Genomic DNA, 22,302 nt, shown 5'->3' with positions numbered 1-22,302 from the left:
TCCTAAACTTTAACAAAACCCATCTTACATTATACTGTTAAAAGCAAGTTTGTCTATATCTGACACCCTCCACTTCCATCAGACTATAGTTTCTCAAGCCAATATAGGTGTCTATGTTATATAATGGGTGAGGCACAGAGTAAATGTTTATTGTTTTAAACATCAAATATATTTTTATTGCTCTTTAATACATATGAAATATTGTGTATATTAAATATATATTTTTACCGTGGGGAAAACATCTAAGCATATATTTACTTACATTTCTTTGGTATCTTTTACCCTTCTGGGTACATAGTAGGAGATGAATGTGAGTAAACCAGGCTGTATTCAATAAGAATTCAGGTTTTGTTAATGATTTAAAGTGAGAAGTAGGCAAATATTTAATTTATATGTTAAAGCAAAACAGGAAAAAAAAATAAAGCCTTCACCTGGTCTTATTTCTGGAAAAGTAGCTCAGCAAGGCTGAACAAGTCTTTTTTTTCAAACTGGTTTCTGTAGCTGGGTGAGCTTATGTATCAACCCAGAGTCTTTCACAACCAGCTGAGCCATTGTCTCCTGATGCCTTCTTATTTCTGGCCAGAACATGAAGTTGGCAAAATTATCCAAAACATTACATCCTATGCCGCTCTAGATATAGCCAAGAATTTTGATTTTCAAAACAGAAATGTGCAACTGGTTAATCTACTAAGTGGAAAATTCATCATTTCTCAGCAAATGATTTATTTTTCTCTGATTATAAGCATGTTTAGATGGATAATGTTTTGGATGCATAAATCATTATAAAGCAAACCCCCATGTCCATTTTATTTATAAGAACATCCAACTGACAGATATCGCTTTTCCTCCAATACTGTCTAAGAATAAGAAGCTAGTAAAATTTGCTCAACAATGTACAAACATCAACAAAAAGACATCAATCTGAGACTGAGAATTCAAGCTCAGATAAAGTTTCGGAGCATGTTGTACTCTAGGCTTGTGTATATTCTTACACAGTTGAGCCAGCGTGGTCACCATCAGACCAGCTAAGTCACATGAACACCAAGAGGTGTTCTGCTTGCCCTCCACCTTTTCTGTGTCCAGGTCCTGTCTTATTGCCGTATTCAATTCATGCAAACTCTCTCCAAGGAACTTTAGGTACCTCTCATACTTAAAGGGGGGAAATAACTAATATTTATTGAGCTCCTACTATGTGCTTACTACTTTAGAAATATTATCTCACCCAATCCTTACAATTCCTGAGGTGGATTTTATAAGCCTCCGTTGACATATGGGAAAATTTATACTAAAAAAAAGCACATACATAATAACTGAGAGAACTAGTACTTAACACCAAGGTTTCTATTTTCAAGTCTTGTATGCTTACCACTATTTCAGGATCTAGTACCACATAGTGAGAGGTCAGTGACTCTTGACTAAATGAATGGAGTCCATGGACAAGTTGAATCTTTTTTTTTTTTTTAATATATTTTATTGATTTTTTACAGAGAGGAAGGGAAAGAGATAGAGAGTTAGAAACATCGATGAGAGAGAAACATCGATCAGCTGCCTCCTGCACATCTCCCACTGGGGATATGCCCGCAACCCAGGTACATGCCCTTGACCGGAATCGAACCTGGGACCCTTCAGTCCGCAGGCCGACGCTCTATCCACTGAGCCAAACCGGTTTCGGCACAAGTTGAATCTTTTAAAACCAGCCTTCTTTTCTTCTCTCTCTTCTCCTTTCCTTCTTTCCTCCCTTCCTTCCCCCTGCCTTCCTTCCTTTTCTCCTTCCTTCATTTCCTCCTTCTTTTCTTACTTCCTTTCCCCATGGTAAATATTTATTGGAGTGGATTTAGGGAACTACTTTCCCTATGTGCCATGGCCTTTGGGGCTAGGTTCAGGATCTGAAGGAGGGGCCAACGCACAAATGAAGATGCTATACAAGAAATATGAATGTAGAAGGCATTGGGGGCCAGGTGGAGACCTCTTTCCTGAAGAGGCACACACTTCTTCTGGCCTGGTCCACTTTTTATTTACTTGAATACACATTTTCCCTTTAGCAATGCATACAGGCAGATCAAAGGTAAAGTTTGGTATACAATGTAAAGATTATCAGGTCAGGAAATCGTCTCAAGCCATTGCAGTCACAGCTGATTCATCCCTGCTGAATATCAAAGTCCATTTGCCTTCCAATGTTAACTGTTGTTTGCTTTAGCCTCCAGCACCTATGAATGAGAGCATGCTCAAAGTCACTAATTGTCGGAGAGATGTAAATCAAAATGACAATGCAGTACCATCTCACACCTGTCAGAATGGCTATCATCAACAAATCAGCAAACAACAGGTGCTGTCGGAACCCTCCTGCACTGCTGGTGGGAATGCAGACTGGTTCAGCCACTGTGGAGAACAGTATGGAGTTTCCTCAAAAAACTAAAAATGGAACTCCCTTTTGACCCAGTCATCTCACTTCTAGGAATATATCCCAAGAGACTAGAAACACCAATTGGAAAGGATATATGCATCCCTATGTTCATAGCAGCACAATTCACCATAGCTAAGATTTGGTAACAGCCTAAGTGTCCATCAGCAGATGAGTGGATTAAAAAACTGTGGTACATCTACACAATGGAATACTATGCTGCTGTAAAAAAGAAGAAATTCTTACCTTTTGCAACAGCATGGATGGAACTGGAGAGCATTATGATAAGTGAAATAAGCCAGTCAGAGAAAGATAAATATCCATGATTTCACTCATTTATAGAATATAATGAACAACATAAACTGCTGAACAAAAACAGATCCAGAGACAGAGAAGCATCGATCAGACCGCCAAACCTCAGAGGGAAGGTAGGGGATGGTGGGGGTAAGGGGGAGAGATCAACCAAAGGACTTGTATGCATGCATGTAAGCCTAACCAATGGACACAGACAACGGTGGGGGGGGGGGTGAGGGCGGCAATGGGGGGATAAGGACACATATGTAATACCTTAACCAATAAAGAAATTTTTTAAAAAAAGAAATCACCTCCAAAATGTTCTAGACACAAAGTCCTCCAGCCCTTGTTTGCCTTTTTCTGGGAAAGGGAGATCATTAATTTGTGAGATAGTCTGTGTTTTAATTCTGTGGCCCATATTATTAGAAAACTTTCCTTATACTGAGATGAAATGTGTTTCTGGGTGGAAGGACATTATGGTATTATGTGAAAAGCACAGGTCTGGGATTAGAAAACTGGAATTTGGATCCCAATGTGCTCACTTTAGGCAAGCCCCAACCTTTCTGAACCTCTTTCCTCACCTATAAAATAGCAATTGGTTGTGCCTCCATGGCCTAACTCTCAGGGTCATAATGAGAACCAGATTATAATGTATAAACAGTTCTTTGCAAAGAACAAATTCCAACAGAAAAGTGAGTTGTTCCCATTTCATCCTCTGGGATTTCATTGAACCATTAGATTTATTATTAAAGAAAACAATTACATGTCTCATTACATCTTCTTTTCTGTAGACACTAGAGCTCCATTTCCTTACATATTTTAAAAAATATAAAATGAATGGGTTTCATCTAAAAACTCCTCCTGGTTGCCTCCTGTGTAATCCTCTCTAATATGTCACACGGCAGAATCATTTTTGTCAGCACAGAATGTAGTATCATAATGCTCATTCACTGCTTTGATAATACAACCTCAAATTACACGAGTGTTTTCACCTATTATATTTTACAGCTAAGTTATGTCGACTTTGTGTTTGACTAAGTGTCACGTTCCTTTCACATGAGTTGCTGTCAATTTGGGTCTTCCAGGTCCTATATTTATCTGGGTATAGTTTTTAACCTAAATGTAGATCACTGAATTTATTTCTATTTAATTCATCATGGTTTTAGGCCTTCATTCCAACCATTGCAATTTATTTGATTTCTTACTTTTATCTACCAATGTACAGTTATCTTTGTTAAGTTTTTTATGACATCTACGAAAGTGGTAAGTCCTTTCTGGCTTTAGATAGATTAATGGTAAAAGTTTTGAATAAAATAAGGCTTGCAAAGAACACTGTGTCTTCTCATTGAAGATTTTCCTCTAATGCTGACTACTCTCATAGTTGCTGAGCAGTTTTTTTGTGATAGAACTGCTTCTCCTTTCATAGATTGTGAGACCACAGCTTGGTCTTAGAATCTCTAAGGCTTAACGTAGTAGCTACTAATAAGAGTTTCTAATTGGAGAATGGATGAATGGATTGACATTAATCTGTTAAGTAATATGCTTTGGGTATGGTTATTCAACTGTGTACCCACCCATCTACTGTGGCCAACATCCAACTTAAATTTTTGCTTTTTAATTCATAAAAGTATTAGGAGAGAGTTGGTCAGATATATCCCAAATCAATGGAAGTATTCCCTTGATGTATTGATTTAATAACCCTGTTATAGAAGGAAATTAGATCCACTAAAATGGCATGATTCTAGTGAAGCTCATCCATACTTATTTATAGTTAACACCTATTTATTTCCTAAGTATTTAGATCCCTCTGCTTAATTACTGTTTCTAGACTTTTGCTTCATCCTTTCCTTACCCCATTACCATGTGTACCTCCCTGTGAGATGTACATCCGTACAAGTATGTCTCCTCTAACACCTTCCTTGCTCCCCATTTTTGCTCCTTTCTCAACTCAATCTTTTAAAATTAAACAGTTTTCCTTAAATGCATTATTGAGAATAGGTTCCTTTTTAGCTTTAATTCTCTCATTTTTTTTAAAAATATATTCTATTGATTCTTTACAGAGAGGAAGGGAGAGGGACAGAGAGTCAGAAACATCGATGAGAGAGATACATCGATCAGCTGCCTCCTGCACACCCCCCAATGGGGATGTGCCCGCAACCCAGGCACATGCCCTTGACCGGAATCGAACCTGGGACCCTTCAGTCCGCAGGCCGACGCTCTGTCCACTGAGCCAAACTGGCTTCGGCTAATTCTCTCATTTTTATCCCTCTCCTTTCCTACCTGGATTCTTCCCTTCTTTGGACCAAAGCTGAATAAATACAGTGTTAAGTAAAATTTTGTGTGTCCCCCCTGACCCCATTTTATTTTTTATAAAAAGATGAAACATATTTCTTCACCTCAACAAAACTAAAATACCGGCAACAAATGCAATTACATTTTGTTTAAATTCTGTGGACAGACAAGCGGGCAGTCCTCAGTGGAGAGCCTTTTCTTTCGAGAGGACTTACTGCAATCTGGGTGATCAACCAAGACCCAAGGAGAAACCTTCTGAATAATTATGATTTGTGATGTTGTGTAAGGCTAGTTCTGTTTCCCTCAGAAGGCTAGAATATTCTGCTAAATCATGGTGAACTCTGTTTTATTTACCGTCATCATTTAGCTCTTGAGTCACAGTTTAGGTTTTGTCATAAGAGAAGGCAGGTTTGCCTTAAGGCTGGTTGTCTGGCAGTAGAGTTCAATGAGGCCATTGATCGGCATTCCTGTTTAGCTTCAGGAAATCTCTTGTTTACTGAAACTGGACACATAATCCTCTGCTATTTCCTGTTTTTTGATAAATAGCGATATTTTCTGGGATGGAAAATACATGTCATTCTCTTGAAGGCTTTATGTGATTTTAATCTGAAAGTACTTTAATTAGTAGCTACATTTCTTTATATATAGTCATACATTTTACTAATAGTCTTTACTGGGAATTCCATGCGTACCATTAATAGTATATTAAATTTTGAGCCACATGCCAGCTTTTCGGAAAGTTTGTCCATTATGATAACATGTTTTATATTTGAGTTATTTTGAGTGCTGCTTTTTATTTTTCATTTAAGAATTGTATGAATTTGCTCTTAGAATATTGGCTAACCCCATCTGGAAGTTGTCATATGACAGGATATAATCTCTGAATCTTCAATTAGTAGAAAAAATACATGAATCAGACAGCCCAAAAAGCAATGCAAAGGAAGTCTTAAAATGCAGTTTAAAAAAAAATGCAGTTTTACCCAGCTGGGTGTGGCTTGGAGGTTGAGCATCAACCTATGAACCCGGAGGTTACCGTTCGATTCCCAGTTAGGGCACATGCCCAGGTTGTGGGCTCAATCCTCAGTGTGGGGTGTGCAGGAAGCAGCCAATCAATGATTCTCTCTTATCACTGAGGTTTCTATCTCTCTCTCTCTCTAACAGTCCCCCTCTGAAATCAATTTTTTTTCAAAAGTTAAAAAAAATGCAGTCATATCACTTCTGCCTTAATCAAGAATTAAATTAACATGTGATGTTGAGACTTCATCTACTACTAGGCACACTCTTAGAATCTCAGCTAGTACTGACCTGACCACACCGCAGATGTTAAGTACTTTTTCTCGGCTACCACTGAAGCTTTATTAATTTCATTTATTTGTCTGGATTTTCTGATTAAACTGTGAGCTCTTTGAGTGCTGTGTCTGTAAAAAGTATTTATAAGAGAACCAGAGTACCTAAGAGAAGCATGTGTCTATCATTTCACTTTTTATCCAATCCCAGAGTTACCCCTCCTACTTTACTTTCTCCCACCTCTCTAATCCGTCACCAATGGATTTCAAGTAACGTCTCCTCCAATTACATTTCCTCTTTTGATGGAAATTGATAAAACTAGGTAAAAAACCACCATTCTCTGGAGCATTATCTTTAATTCGTTGAGATTTTGCTTCCCGGCAATAGTTGACAGTTTGGTTCAAATAAACTCACAAAAATTCCTTACAGTTTGAATGTTAACCCTGGGTAAACAGTTAAATTTTACTGAGTATTACTGTGGGTGTATTACTTTCCACTCTTTCTCTTGGGCAAAGCTCCTTCCACCTTTTTTTCATGTACTTGGTCCTTTGCCTTCAAAGAGTACAGTAATCTATGCAAACTTTCAAAATGCCAGAAAAAACAGACAGAATATAATAAGATTAATGAGAAGTTGTATAACCTAAAATGACATTTCTGCCCGGCCTGATTCTTTCTCCAGGCCTGTGGGACTGTGGGGTAGCAGTGGTTGGGTGTAATATTAAAGGAGAAAGGAGGTGAGTCAAGAGGGAAGCAGGGATGGCTAGGTTGGGTAAACCTGAGGTTAGAATAGGAGAAAGCTTCAAAAAAAGTTACCCTCTCCCCCTCTCCCTGTAGGCCCAAGGACATTGGTTCATCTGCTATCCCCGAGCAAAACCCTAGAAGAAGCTTGCCTAAGGATACCAGGTTTATTAAAATATTTCTCACCTCTTCAAACTGCTCATCCGTATGTATTTCTTATAATCTGTGCTAGGAACCTTCTAGTCAAATTGACTCTCTCCTGAGGCTCAACTATCCAATTAGGCATCACATGTTGCCATTTTTACTTCTAAGGCTTCTATTGTATGTTTCATGTATCCATTTATCCATTCGTCCATCCATCCATCCATCCATCCATCCATCCATCCATCCATCCATCCATCCATTCATCCGTCCATCCATCCATTTTATGTGTGTGTGTGTGTGTGTATTGTGTTCTAGATTTTGTATGAGGTGTTGGGGATTCAGACATGATTAAGACATGGACCTTGTTTTTGCTTTCAAAAAGCTCACAGTAAGTCTCAAAACACAAGCCAAATCCCATTACCTACAAAATTAAGCTTAGACACTTCAGTGTGGTGGCACTCAGGGCCCTCCCTCCACAATCAGGAGAGAGGGCCTCCCTCCAGAGCCTCTCCTGCCACCTATCCCACACTGCTCTCCACTCATGCAGTATTCACACTTGACTGTTCTTTGACTTTCGGCATCTCCACCCTTCGCTCACGCCCAGACTATGCGTTCCCTGCTGCTTGACCTAGTGAAAACCCTGCTCATCCTCCAAACCTCAGCTCCAAGGCCCGCTCCTCCTTGAAGTTCGCTGCACCATGCACTCAGGATTGCTCATTTTTCTTGCTATGATCTCACAGTGCTGACGCCTCAAGAATAGGATTTATCTTGTCAGCCTGGAATACATGTTCATTATTTGTCATTGTTGCTCTGCCATTAGACTACAGGCACCTCTAAGGCAATAATGAGTCATGCATCTTTTTATTCCCTCTACCTCCTTACAGGGTGAGAGCTTGGCAAATCTCATATTGAATTATCTGATAGCACCACACACAGTACCCTTTTTACTTAATAATACTTTAGAGTAATTATATATTTCAAAAGTATAAACTATTTTCCCTACCTCATTTTTCTCCTGACCCTTACATCTTCCACTTTTGGTGAATAAAATTCTTCCAACCAAATGAATCTACTCGCAGGGAGAGATGGTCTGACTGCCATTATTGCTTTGAAGGAGAGGTGCCACATAACCTGGGAAAGGCAGGCTCAGCTTCTATTCAAATCCAGACCTGTCGTGTGACCTTGAACCAGTTACATTATTTTAATTATTTTCTCTGTGCCTCATTTCCTTAACTATGTATGAAAAGTTTATCTCATAGGATGGCTGTAACAACTAACTGAAACACGTGTGGAGCACATAGAATAGTGTGTAGAATATGGCAAGCACCCAGTAAATGTTAGCTCTAAAACCACTTCCAAAAAGAATGCTGTGATGAAATTTATTTCTTTGTTAATCCTCACCTGAGAATATTTTCCCATTAATTTTTTAAAAAATATATTTTATTGATTTTTTTACAGAGAGGAAGGGAGAGGGATAGAGAGTTAGAAACATTGATGAGAGAGAAGCATTGATCAGCTGCCTCCTGCACACCTCCTATTGGGGATGTGTCCGCAACCAAGGTACATGCCCTTGACCGGAATCAACTTGGGACCCTTCAGTCCACAGGCCGATGCTCTATCCACTGAGCCAAACCGGTTAGGGCTTTTCCATTAATTTTTATTTAATTTTTATTTTTAGAGAGAGTGGAAGGGTGGGGGAGAGATAGACACATCGATTGGTTGCCTCTATCACATGCCCTTACCGGGACTGGGATTGAGCCTGCAACCCAGATATGTGCCCTTGACTGGAATTGAATCTGGGACCCTGCAAGTCCATGGGCCAATGCTCTAATTACTGAGCCAAATGGGCTAGGGCCTGTGATTTTATAAGGACACAAGGCAGAAAAATAGAGATTTAGTAAGTTTCTCTGAATATATCAGAACATTTCTTAGATTGTGCCATTTAGTTAGTGAATTAGTTTTGGATTAATTTTCTCAGTATGTTGCACTTTAAATGAAATGTTCACAAGAATCATTATATAAAGTTTAAAACATGAAGTCATTCATTTTCAGGCTTTTTAAAGAAAACTTAACCTACGTTCTACTTGTCCCCTTCAGCCCACTCCCTCACTTGGCTTTCTCATTACATCTGTATGCTTTTGCCTGGTGAGAAGATCTTTACTTCCTTTGCTTAAATCTATATTCATCACCTTTTTAAACAACTTGTTCAGAAGCTTGCTGTTCTAAGTTTTTTTCTGATTCCACCTAGTGGTAACAGCCCAAGGGGTAGAAGCCCTTTCACCATTTAGAATTTGTTCATCATACTATTCATAAATATTTTAAATCTACCTCATATTTTCTCTTTATGCATCCTGGGTCATTTTCCCCTCAGGATTTTTCACATGACTTGATAAGATTCCAGTTAAGAACAGAAAATCCTATAATAACAACATTAAAAAAAAAGCAGGAATTGGAGAATAGTGTCACACAACTATGGTTGGTTGGATACTAAGAAGGTTTCTCGCCAAACACATTTGGCTTATGTACAACACTGAAATAGAGGATATGAACTAAATTGAAGATGGGAAATAAAAAGTAGCTGAACTCTTGGGAGCCAATTGTCTAGTGTATCCATAATTTACTCATTCATTCAGAATATTTTAAGAACATATTATATTGGGTGCTAGGAAAATTCAAAATGAATAAGTCATTGTATTCACCTTTGAGAAACTTGCAATTGAGTGATGATGGATAAGAGGAAGATCACCTAAGGATCCATTTGGCAGAATGAAATAAACGCTATAAGCAATGTGTAACATGACAATAGCTTTAAGGCCACTAAGATGATAAACCCGACCCCAACCTGCATTCCCTGTCCGTCCATATTCTTTAACTTCATCCTAGCACTATAAATAAATTATCCATATTTCTATCTCTAAGCCACAGCCTTGCAGGTATGTAGTATATCTCATCTTCTCTTGCATACCCAAGGATGGGACTCCACAATTTCCCCCCCTCTTTTCTGCATAATTAATTTTAAAACAGCTTTATTGAGGTGTATAATCCACATCCGATACAATTCACTCATTTAGAGTGTATGAATCAATTGTTTTTGGCATATTGCAGTATTAATTTTTTAAATTGTGGTAAATATATATAACCATATTTGCCATGTTAACCATTCAATTCAGTGGCATTAATTATATCCACAATGTTGTACAACCATTACCATTATCTTGTTCCGTAACTTTTATTAATCCAAACAGAAACTGTAACCATGAAGCAAAAACTCTCCATTCTCCTCAATGTTTAACCCCTGGTAACTTCTAATCTACTTTCTGTCTCTATGGATTTGACATCTATTCTAGATGTTTCATAAAAAATGAATCATATAACATTTGGCCTTTTGTGCCTCACTTATTTTATTTAGCATAACATTTTCAACATTCATCCATTTACCAGAACTTCATTCCTTTTTTATGGCCGAATAGTATTCTGCGTATGAGCATGCCACATTTTGTTCACTTATTCATTTGTTGGTGATCACAGAGGAAGTATGTATGCTAAATAAAATACGCAGAGGAACTCCTAAATGTATATTTCTAGTTCTCACTTCCTCGTTTTTGAACTCCAGTACTGTAGACCCAACTGCCTTTCCAGCATTTCTATTTGTATATCAAACACCTCAAATTTCATAAACTCCTAATCTTCCTTTTCAAACCTCCTCTTCCTGCCATCGTCCCCATTTCAGCCAATGTCAACCCTTCTGCCCAGTTCCTCAGACCCGAAAACTTGAAGTTGTTCTCGTCTCCTCTTCCTCTCAGTTCTGCATCTACTGCATTGACAAATCCTGTTGGCTCTTGTAAGTACATAGAACCTGACTCTCCTCACCTGCACTGCTGCCACCCCGACCCAGCGCCATCATCCTGCCCTATTGTGCCAACCTCTCCAGTGCTGTGGCTGCTGGAGTTTCTAGAGTCTGTTCTCCACACTGCACCAGAGTGTTGTTTTCAAACGCAAGTTGGTATAGCCATTCCTCTCTCAAAATCCTCCAATTCTGCCTCTCTCGCTCTGAGTAAAAACCAAACTCCTGTAAAGCACGAGAGTCTGTCCCCTGTTGAGTCTGTGACCCCATTTCCTATACTCTCTGCCTTGCCCACAGCCACACCAGTGCCCCTATGGTTCCCAGCTTCCTTGGTGCCTGCTGCTCTCTCTGCTGGAAAGCTCTGCTCCCTGACAGCCCTGGCTCGTTCTTTCTCCTCCACCAGGCATCGCAGCACCTACACTGCACCTAGGCCTGGACTCCTAGGTCCCTGCCCTGCCCTTTTCCTTCACAGCACTCATCACCATCTGTCAGCCTATATGTTTCATTTATTTGTTTATTTGTTGTTGTCCTGATAGGAATTTAAGCTCCAAGAAGGCAGGAGTATATATCTGCCTGTTTTATGTTTGTTTTTTATTGTTGTTTTTACTCCCTTACCTACAGCACCTAGAGTGACGCCTGGCACAATAAATGTTTGTTCAATGATGAATAAAAAGTACATCCTGGTGACATGTTGCAGAGCATACTTTACTGCTGCTGTTAATTTCTGTCCACCACTTTTCACCAATCTATATATATATAAAGAGCCAGGGGCCGTCACATCTGAAACAACCGAACAGGCTGAGTGGGGCCACAAGACTGGCAGGTGGGTTAGTAAGGGACAACCAAATGACTGCACAGCAGGCTGCATGGGGTGATCAGGCCAGCAGGAGGGACGACCAAATGACTGAGCAGCAAGCTGAATGGGGGGACAAGGACAGCAGGGGGGCAGTTGGGGGTGACCAGGCTGGCAGGGGGGCAGTTGGGGGCAAGCAGGTTAGTTGGGGGGGCAGTTGGGGGTGACCAGGCTGCTGGGGGGCAGTTAGGGGTGATCAGGTCGGCAGGCAGATGCGGTTAGGGGTGATCAGCCTGTCAGGGGGGCCAGTTAGGGGCTATCAGGCAGGAAGGCAGATGAGCAGTTAGGAGCCAGCAGTCCTGGATTGTGAGGGGGATGTCTGACTGCCTGAAGATCAGGCCTAAACCGGCAGTCAGACATCCCCCGAGGGGTACCAGATTGGAGAGGGTGCAGGCTGGGCTGAGGGGACCCCCTTCCTGTGTGTAGGAAACCACCCATTATCTTCACTATCAGAGAAGTGTAAACAAGGATCCTGGAGTGCTGGTGAACCTTGAACCCATGGCAAGGGCCAGAGCTATGCACTGATTATTTAGTCCAGATAATGGAGGCTCAAGCTATTTCCTGACCAAATAGTCTCGGAGTAAATCTTTCTAATATTTACTGACCTTTAAGTTAGTCTGTCTGTTACCACAATTACCTGCCTAAGAGCTAGATGTGTATCCAAAATTGAATAAAAGGTTGACAAGGCCTGGGCACCAGGGGAAGTCCTTTCTCTTGCATTGGGCTTGCCCACCTGGCCTCCAATATTTCCAAATTATTATTTCTTGTCTCGTCTCTTTCATTTGCATGCAGTCCCTTCTCCAGATCCCAAACCCTGAACCATGTGGGATGTGGGAACATTCCCACTGTGCACGAATTCCATGCACTGGGCCTCTAGTTTATTAATAAATGTATTCATTGTTCAACTCAACCATTTTAAATAGAAGAATCTGAGGCCCTGAGGGGTTAAATGACTTACCGAGGGTTATGGGAGGGTTTGGCAACAGAGCCTCAAGTACAAGTCAGGGCTCCTCACCTTCACCTTCCAGGTGGTCTAGGGGAGGCAGTCACTATAACAGCGCCAAAGCTGGAGAGCGAGCGAATGACAAGCCATTATGTAACTTTCTCAAACGGCTTGGCTTCTACCCTCAAATTGGAAAATCAGTCTTGGTTTGGCAATTTAGACTCACTGATTCCTCACCCTCTGTCTTCTTTCTGTGTGTGTCAGAGTGATGTGTTTTCTGGCCACTTGAACAGACCCATGTTTATATTTCTCAACTAGACATGAAACCACTTTATGCTCTGCTAGTTCCTGGGGAAATTTAGGCAATCCTGGGCAGGACGGTCAGATCCCAGGTCATTTGGGATTGCAGAACTGACAAGTTGGAAGGAAACTGGGGCTTACCCAAGCCAGTCTGTGTTACAGCTGCGGGAAGCTTGCTGCTGGGGACAGGCAGTGGGTTGCACAGGCCTCCTCACCTATGGGCAGTGTGGCTCCCACCAGTTAAGCTTTCTGCCAATGATCAATTTTGTGCTTTTTTCCCCCCTTAAGTAATGATAATATCTCTTTTCAAACTGGAAATTTAATTTTTAATCTCTTTTTGCAGCTTATAGAGCTGCTATCTGTAGAAATAGGTTTTGTTTCTTTGGAGGTATTACTCCTATAGTGTGTTCTTCATTAGCCCAGAATGAGTGATATGCTTTTCAGGGTTTCTGGTTTTCCTCTGCCCTGTCCCTCATACCCTCACATTAAGGAGGGCTGCCCCTACCGCCCAGGGAAAGATGCAAGTGCAGCATGCTGAGGGGCCTGGGTGAGCCCCCGGCTGTCATCACAGGCAGAGACCACATGACCAACTTGGTCATTACAGGGCCTTGGATTGGTGGAGCGCTTGAGAGTTTACAGACTGCATTCACGCAAAGAATCGTTTGATTTTCTGGGCACCTCTGTAATACAGGCCAGGGTGATATCAGCTTAATTTTATAGAAATGGTGAGAAAACTAAGTTTTGGGATGTCTATAGTCACATAACTAGAGAATGGCAAGACAAAGGGCTTTTACTCCACTCTCAGTCTGTGATTCTGTTGCAATGAAATTGTGATATGCTTTGGACAGGAAAAGCCAGTTGCTGCAGCTGATCGGTAGTTGCAGTATCAAGTGTACTTTCCAGTTATTCATTCAACCAAATTTATTATGTACTGACTATGGGCCAAGCACTTTGCTAGGGGCTGGGGCTATAATATAATTCTGGCATTATTAGATAAGATAGACATGCCAAGAAATAAAAACAGCAATATTATAATGTAAGTACTATCACAGAGAAATTAGCTAAGGAGGCCCATATTTTAAAAAGAAAAATGATTTGTTCTATAAATAAAATTGGATTGAGGAAGCAATAGCTGGGGAGGTGGGAGTACATTTCAAACGACAGAAGCTACACATACACAGACATGCAGGCAAGACAAAGCCTGAGATTTTAACAGAATTAAATGCCATTCGGGCAGCATGCTGCAGGGGGCAGTAACAGCTGACGATGAAGAGGCAGCAGAAACCAGGTCCTTAGGGAAGTTATTAGTGTGGTAACATCTAACCAGGTTGGGAGATGAAGCTAAAGTCCCTAAGACAGAGCCAGGAGAAGGCTGCTGCAGGGTTTCTGGCTCTCCTGTGCCTGGTCCCCCAGGAGGACTCAATCCGCAGAAGGACTAATTCCACAGGGGGACTCGATCTATTTGATGCTGAGGACCTGTGATCTGAGGAACAATGAATTGGAAAGAAAAGTATGTTTTTCTAAAATAAGAAAAACTGCAAAATTAAAAAAATGTGTTTAATTGAAATTTATATAAAATGTACATTGTGTCTATTTAACAAAGTATTTAATGTAACAGTGACAAAAATGGCATAGCTTTCAAAACAATTGATGGGGTTGGCTTTTTCACTTTGCGCGAGTTGCAAAGAATCCATAATTATTGCTGAGAAATCATCGCCAACCCAAAGCCAAGTAATTCCAAAAGGAAATTTATTTAAAAATGGAGTTGTGGTTGCATTTTGACCTGATTCATAGGGTGTGGGATGGGGCCCCTCTAAGAGCCACAATGCCCAGGATCTCCAAGGTCTTAAAAGGGCCCTAGCCTTCTGCAGAGGAGCTGGAGTAGAACTGGGGTGAGGGAGGATGAAGAGCCGTGTTGATGTGGTGTTACTGGCTGAAGAAGAAAGTTTGTTAGGGCGGAAAGCAAGCACACCAGGAATGTTTGCCTGCGCTGGTACAGGTTCTGCCATGCCCGGCAGGAGACCACTTCACATCTCTGTGCCTGTTTCCTCCTCTGTCAAATGCAAGGCTGGTCTAAAATCAGCCAGCACGTGGCCCACAGAAATAACTGACATACTGTCTTTTTAAATTTTTTTTTATTAAAGTAATACATACTTTAATGAAAGTATTCAGTTTCAAAAGTCAAATAACATGTCAAGGCTTATAGCAACAACAATGTGGTCCCCTGCTTTATCCACCCCCTACCTTGAGTCCTGTTTCCAAGATGCAAGAACTTCTAACTCCTTTAACAGTTTCCCCTGTGGAATTAATTAGGGTTAGGCAGTGAGGCACTCACTTCAGGCACAGGTTTACCGGAGTTCCCCCAAAAGTCAGTTATCAAAATAAATAACATTTTAATGCAATGTTTTAAAAATCAAAATTTTGCAAGAAATCTATGATAATCAAAATACCAGTGAAGGCAGACTCTGACAGGGCTGAGATGAGTGGTTAGAGAGTGCAGCTGAGTTATACAAGGATAGGGTTGGATTCTGTCTGTACTTGACTTTTGATATTGGATGGTAGGAGCACCTACGATGCACATTATAATTGAGCTGTCCTGGACCAGGCCCTGGCTCCCTCATTTCCTCCCCCCTCCCATCCACCCAATGGAGCACATTGGAATCACCTGGGGGCAGGGAGGGGGGGCTTTAAAATTGTCAACACCGAGGTTATATCTGAAACCACTTAAATCAAAATGTCTGAGTTGAAAAGAAGGCATCAGTGTTTTTAAAAAAGGTTTCCTACACGGTTCCAATGTGCAGCCCAAATTGTGATCTGCTGCAATAGAGTGACATCACAGTTATGGTCAGGCATCATAAAGTGCTTACATCAATCATGTGGACCACATACAGCTGAGTCCCATAGTATACTATAATTATATTTTGATATTGTATTTTTATTGATTGATTGACAAGAGAGAGAGAGAGAGAGAGAGAGAGAGAGAGAGAGAGAGAGAGAGAATGATTGACTTGTTGTTCCAACCATCCATGCACCCCATTGGCTGATTCCTGTAAGTGCCCTGACCAGGGATTGAACTTGCAATCTTGTCATATTGGGAAGATACTCTAACCAACTGAGCTACCTAGGCAGGGCTTTCCCCCCATTTTTGTTGAATGTATTGGGGTGACACTGGTTAACCAAGTTATACAGGTTTCAGGTGCACAATTCTACAACACATCCTCTGTGCACTGTACTGTGTGTTCACCACCCCAAGTCAAGTCTCTTTCCATCACCATTTATCCCCCCTATTCCCTCTTCCTCTCCTCCCCCAGCAGTCACCACACTGTGTCTGTGTTCATGAGTTTTTTTCTCTCTTTTAGATTCTTTTTTTGCTCTATCCCTCCATCTCCCCTACCCAGCTGCCCTCCTCCCATGACAGCTGTAGGCCTGCTCTCTATGAGTCTGTCTCTATTTTATTTTGTTAGTTCATTTTGTTTATTAGATTCCACGTGAGTGAAATCATATGGTACTTTCTTTCTCTGACTAGATTATTTCTTTTAGCATAATGCTCTCCAGGTCCATCCATGCTGTTGCAAAGGGTAAGATTTCCATTTTCCCGGCAGAGTAGTATGCCATTGTGTAAATGTACCCCAGCTTTTTTATCCACTCACCTGCTGATGGGCACTGGGGCTGCTTCCAAATCTTGGCTATTGTAAATACCGCTGCAGTGAACATAGGGTGCAGGTATTCTTTTGAATTAGTGTTTCAGGTTTCTTCAGATAAATTCCCAGAAGTGGAATGGCTGGGTCCTAAGTTCCATTTTTAATTTTTTTTCACGTCCTCAAAAATATTTAATGATATAAAAACGGATGGGAAGTGGAAAGAGCTGGATAGAAAACCACACATGCAGCAGGACACCGATATTGTAAAACAAACAAACACAATTTGGAAAAGTGCCAGACGCGACAGCATCATGGCACTAACAGTGACTCTCGTGCTCTAAATGTGCGAGCTGTTCATACCAGTTCAAAAGCACTAAATGGAGGTTTAGGAAAAACTCCCAGGAAGGGGTCCTTCCGGGAGCTCTTCAGCGGGACACTTGGCAGGAAGAACGGGTTTAAGGTGAACCTGCTGGGAAGGGGGCCGGGTAAGAGGTTTTTCATGCCAACACTGAGTTCCTGCTTCCTCCCAGTGACTGTGAATGAACCGATCTGGCCCCTGCCTTCCAGGGACGGCCACACGCCGAGTCACCGAGTCACCGCTGGCCTCTGAGGGCGCGGCCTCAGCCCTGCACAGACAGGAGCCCCAGGAAGAGCTCCATCCCATCCTAAAGGGGGAACAGGCTCTGCTGTCTCCCTCACAACCCCACTGGAGCCAGCGGTCCAGCGGGATTTGGATCAGAACTCTAACATCAGAGCCTGCTGTCTTACCCACGACGCTGCCACATCCAAATCTAAAAAAGCCTCTACCAATCAATTAATTTTTAAGAATTCAGTACTTGGCATAAAGAAACCCAGTATCTCCATCGCTTGGTCCCCACAGCTGTCTGTTGGGCGGGCAGCCGAGTGTCCGGCAGGGTGAGTAACCACCTGTCAAAGGACCCAGTAGAAATAACAAGCCCAAACCACCAACACTGGTAAGCAAATGGACATCTATAGCTGGTCTGACCAGCGGGTCCCCCATCCCACCCCCACCTCCCAGCTGACCAGAACCAGGGACCCCTTTTTAAATTCTTTGAAGTAACTCTATACTGCTTTCCACAGTGGATGCATCATGTATAAGTTCTTTTCCCTTGCAAGTAAAAAAAAAAAAAAAAAAAAAAAAAAGCCTTATTTTTACTTTAGTATTTTTTTATCTACTACTAGAGGCCAAGTGCACAATTTGTGTACGGGTGGGGTCCAGCCGGCCTGACCTCAATTGGGGCAGATCCAGGCCGGGCCAGGCCTGGCAGAGGAGGAGATGACGGGAGGCTGGCCCGCTGGCCCACCCTGATCAGGGCCCGATAAGGGCTGGGCTGGCTGGGTGGAGGGGCCAAGGGCGATTGGCAAGGGGCCCCTGCCCCCGATTGGGGTGCGGGGCCAATTGGGGAAGGGGCAGTCTTGGGGAGAGGCTGAGGGCGGTGGGCCTGCTGGCCCTGCCCCAGAATTGGGTGGAGGGAGGCCGATCAAGGGTCAGCAGCCAGGGGAGGAGCCATGGGAGGTTGGCCGGCCGGCCCCACCCAGTGGGTGTCATAGCGACCGGTCATTCTGGTCATTACAGTGTTCCAGTCACTGGCTTTTTATATAGATTTTTTCCTTAGTGTTCCCTTTTTTCTTTTCTTTTTTAAAAAAATATTTTTATCGATTTTGGAGAGAGAGAGTGATAGAAACATCAATGATGAGAGGGAATCATTGCTACCTTCTGCATGCCTTCCACTGGGAATCAAGCCCACAACCTGAGCATGTGCCCTGACCAGGAACAGAACCATGATCTCCTGGTTCATGAGTTGATTCCCAACCACTGAGCAACACTGGCTGGGCCTTTTCTTTTTCTTTTTTAAAAAATATATTTTATTAATTTTTTACACAGAGGAAGGGAGAGGGATAGAGAGTTAGAAACATCGATGAGAGAGAAACATCGATCAGCTGCCTCCTGCACACTCCCTACTGGGGATGTGCCTGCAACCCAGGTACATGCCCTTGACCAGAATCGAACCTGGGATCCTTGAGTCCGCAGGCTGACGCTCTATCCACTGAGCCTCTCTGCCTTCCCCACCTTTCCCAGGACACAGGTAAGTACTCAGTCTTTTGTGCCCCACATCCTCTGTCCAAGCTACTGTACCCCCAGGGGCTTCCCATCCTCTCTGTGGGTTACAGTCAACACATGCAATTAGTGTATCAAAGAATGAACACCTGGAAAATGGTCAGGGCAAGCTGATTAGTAGAAAAGTGATCCTGACTTATCTGTGGGTGGAGCAGAGCAAATACAGTCAGTTCCTAGGAACAAGTTGCTTGCCTATACTTGGAGGCAGAGACTTCATCATCATTACCCAGACTTTTGGGTTAAGGTATCTGGAGGTGAAGGAGAAAAGAGGTGTTACGTGGCTTAGTAAGAAAAGTCATCACAACCTTCCCAGTAGGGAAACCCTGTGATTTCATGTTGTGCAGCCTCCTTCTCTCTAGTGTTTGTCTTCACCTCATCAGTTGGTTGGTCACTTCTCCTCTCTGAATCGGTTTTCTCATCCATAAAGTGCAGGGGTTAGACTCTAGACCTGTACTGTGCACTGTGAAACCCACTAGCCACATGTGACTATGCAGCATTTGAAATATGGCCAGCTTAAACTGAGAGGGGCTGTGGGTACAAAACAGGTGCTGGATTTTGGATATTTAGTATAAATAATAATGTAAAATACCTTGCTCATATTGCTATTGAATATATGTTGAAATGATATTATTTTGGAACTATTGGCTTGGATAAAATACGTTATCAAAATTAATGCCACTTGATTGGCTTTTTGAAATGTGAAAACTGGAAAACTTAGAATTCCATATGTTATTCTCACTGTGGATCTTGTTATATTTCTATTGAACAGCACGGCCCTTGGTGGTGTCTGAGGTTCCTCTGACCTCCCTGATTCTCTGACCCTAGGTATTCGTTTAAGTACTAATTCCCTGCTGATTTTACTCAGGAGAGGAAAAAATCCAGAGAACTTTTAAAATAATTTTTGCCTTCGTGAAGCTCAGACTCTCACTAGAGGGGCTGAACTTACAAGTCAGTCAGTTCTTGAATTGACCTTTCTCATTAGCATCTGATCTATCTGGCTCAAGAAACAAACATGGAACAGTTAGAAAACAATCAGGTTGGTCTGTTTTTAAACTAACAGGATGTAAGTAAAGGCAAGGTAGCCACAGGTGAACTCAATATTTCATTTGAGGGAAATTCCTAATGTACCTTAAATTTTAAAGCATTCTTCTACCAATATTTCTTTCTCTGCTATTGACCTCTAAAAGCTGTTGGCTGGTCTGACCTAGTTTGTGGGAACATGGCACTATAAATGCACCTAGAACAGTGGTTCTCAACCTTCCTAATGCAGCGACCCTTTAATACAGTTCCTCATGTTGTGGACCCCCAATTTCATTGTTACAAATTGAACATAATTAAAGCATAGTGATTAATCACAAAAATAATATGTAATTATATATTTGTTTTCCGATGGTCTTAGGCGACCCCTGTGAAAGCGTCGTTCAACCCACAAAGGGGCCGCGACCCACAGGTTGAGAACCACTGACCTAGAAGGTCCAAATTGTCGGTAAATACGGGACCCATTTTGGCACCTCCCTCGGGAAAATGGTGAAGAAAATTGAAATCAACCAGCATGCCAAATACACTTGCTCCTTTTATGGCAAAACCAAGATGAAGAGATGAGCTGTGGGGATCTGTCACTGTGGTTCCTGCATGAAAACAGTAGCTGGTGGTACCTGGAACTACAGCACCTCTTCTGCCATCACAGTAAAATCTGCCATTAGAAGACTGAAGCAACTGAAAGACCGGTAGAAGCCCCGCAGTTTAAAACATTGCTAGCTTATAATAAATGGGTTAATTTATATAAATAAATAAATAAATAAATAAATGCTGTTGGCTTGAACAGTGCCTCCTAATTGAGAGCAGAAAAATAAGACAATTTAGAGGCATGAAGATACATAATACTAATAAATTAAAAATGTATAGTGGATGAATGAAACTTAACTTTAAAAAAATATTACTGCCCTCCAGCATGGCTCAGTGGTTGAGTGTCGACCTATGAATCAGGAGGTCACGGTTCGATTCTCAGTCAGGGCACATGCCCAGAATGTGGGCTTGATCCGCAGTGTGGGGCGTGCAGGAGGCAGTGGATCAATGATTCCTTCTCATCATTGATGTTTGTATCTCTCCCTCTCCTTTCCTTTCTGAAATCAATAAAAATATATTTAAAACAAAACATTACCAATACCAAAGCATAAGCTTAGAAATTTGCCATGGTGTCATTATGATCACTGATATTCAATAGGAATAGTCCAATTCATAGTTTGAGGAGGAAGAGACACCGTCAGAAGAAAAACTATATAGACACCTCAAAATGACCAACTCTAAATATTATTTGATAAAGTGACATGCACAGTAAATTCAGATTCTGAACTATTTTCCTGGTGACCTTTTGAACTTGCTATTGAAAACATCAAATACAGTGGGGCCTTGACTTACAAGTGTCCTGACTAACGAGTTTTTCGAGATACGAGCCGTCTCTCAGCCGATTTTTTGCTTTGAGTTGCAAGCTAAAATTCGGGTTACAAGCCAGCTTCAGATACCCCACCACTAGCTGGCACAGTGAACGTCACAGTGAACGCCACATCAGCCCAGCATCACGCGTCTCACTCGTTCACTTTTTGATTTGACATACGAGTAATTTGAGTTACGAGCTCTGTCACGGAACGAATTAAACTCGTAAGTCAAGGCCCCACTGTACGTTGAAGTAATGTTTTGTTGATTTGGCAGATTTCCTGAGCCTGAAATTTCCCTTCAGAAGGTAGAGAAAATAAAGTCATTGCTGTAACTGAGCTGAGTTCTTTCACTGGAAGCAGGAATGCATTTTCTCATTTAGATAAAGTCATTCAAATCTCTCCACTCCCTCTACTAATCTTCATTTTACAATTTTACAATAGGTGAGAGCAAATTGTAATTAGTTCCCAGTAAACAGCAAAAAAAATAAAATAAAAAAAAAATCATTAATGTTCACTCCAAACTGAAAAGAATAAAGTACAAGCCATGCCCCTTTTCAGGTGAAATAATTTTTATCTTTACAGAGCCCTGGGCTCTCCACTCCGGTCCACACCCCAACTGCCAATTGTAAAGAGAAGAGCAGTGCTCTGCAGGAAACGGGAAACCAGTGATCTCCTCACTCACTCACTCACTCTCCTGTGATAAGCTGAGCTGGCATCCTTCACACACCTTCATATCTGCTCTGTCTGGAATTCAGACCTTCTCCCATGGGAGAAAGAGAGCACACATTATTCTGTTATTCCCAACTGAAGTGTAAATTCTTCTGAGGGCGAACTCATTTATCTTTTTAGAAGCTAGCATAATGTTTGGTACACACGGAAATCACTAAAAGGTGAATTACTGCTAAAGGGGATTTTTAAAAGAGTTTTTGGGAACAGCTACTTCATTTCCTTGAGTGAAAACTGGGAGATGGGTATTTCTGATAAATAGTT

This window comes from Myotis nattereri (assembly GCF_964212035.1).
Source record: "Myotis nattereri genome assembly, chromosome: 9".
NCBI lineage: Eukaryota > Metazoa > Chordata > Mammalia > Chiroptera > Vespertilionidae > Myotis > Myotis nattereri.
This window is presented reverse-complemented; position numbering follows the sequence as displayed.